Raw genomic sequence first — 1043 nt, forward strand, 5'->3', positions numbered from 1 at the left:
TTTGTCTCAACCAACCCTCTTGCTTTAATGGAAACTATAAACCAATTCAGCCCATTCTGGGGGATGACTTACAGGCTGCTGCTTTGGAGAGGCAGGGCAGGCCGTGACAGGAAAGTGCTGCAGCAGAACTATAAAGACGAGGAAGTTTTGTTTCAGATGAAAATTATAAAGGAAAAAAAAAAAGGCAAATTTTGCTTTTGCCTCATGAAGTATGTGCTTTAGGTTTCTCTTTTTCCTCGCCTTGTCACGGCTGGATTAACTTTCAGATAGATAGAGCTAAATCAACACTTGGCCCTGGGACAAAATTTAGGGCAAGCAAAGTCATCCAGGATAATGTGGTAAAAAATGAAAGCCCACAGGGCCTGTATTTCCATCATGAGCCTCCACCTAGTAAGAAGCAAGTTTGTCTCTCTGTCATGGGACCAAGACCTGCACTGGTGCAGAGAAGACAAGGAGGCTTCCCAGTGTGGAGCCGTCAAGCTTCATACCCAAAGCGCAAAGCCTGCTCATTTGGCCGCCTCCTTCCTGCTCACCTGGAGCACTGGACTCCAGCACTTTCCCGTGGCAGCTGCTCTCCAGTGATAACCTCCAGAGAAGGCTACAAAGCTGGGCTAAGCCCAGGCTGACTCTTTGTGGTGGCAGTGCAATCCTCCCCAGCTCAGGTGATAGCTATCCTGCTGGGTGCTGCTGGAAGGAGAGGGGTGCAAATGCTGCACTGCCGAAAGTGGAGGAGAACAGTGGTGCAGGAGGAGGTGGGAGAAGACAGAAGAACTGGTTTTCATTTGTAGGGAAAAAAAATGCCATTAAGCAGGCTTTGTGTCCTTATGTCCCTGCCCTTCCTCCTGAAAGGCACGTTCCCTCAGCAGCAGCATGGTGCTGAGACTTGCTCATCCCCTGGCATGTTGTTTCATGTCACGTAACACCATGTACATAGCTGTTTCTGTGTGGCCCTGACACACTCTACTCTGGCTTCCTCGTACCATATGGGTGCTGTGATGGTTTGACCCTGGTTGGCCGCCAGGGGGCAACCAGCCACTCTGCTA

The 1043-nt window shown here is 50.0% G+C and overlaps 1 protein-coding gene across 1 annotated transcript in view; it reads left to right on the forward strand.

The window, feature by feature from the left end:
- Positions 1 to 1043, forward strand: part of LAMA3 (laminin subunit alpha 3) — a 117575-nt gene that overhangs the window by 79825 nt on the left and 36707 nt on the right.

Source organism: Egretta garzetta, unplaced genomic scaffold (genome assembly GCF_000687185.1).
Source record: "Egretta garzetta isolate BGI_Z169 unplaced genomic scaffold, ASM68718v1 scaffold229, whole genome shotgun sequence".
Lineage (NCBI taxonomy): Eukaryota > Metazoa > Chordata > Aves > Pelecaniformes > Ardeidae > Egretta > Egretta garzetta.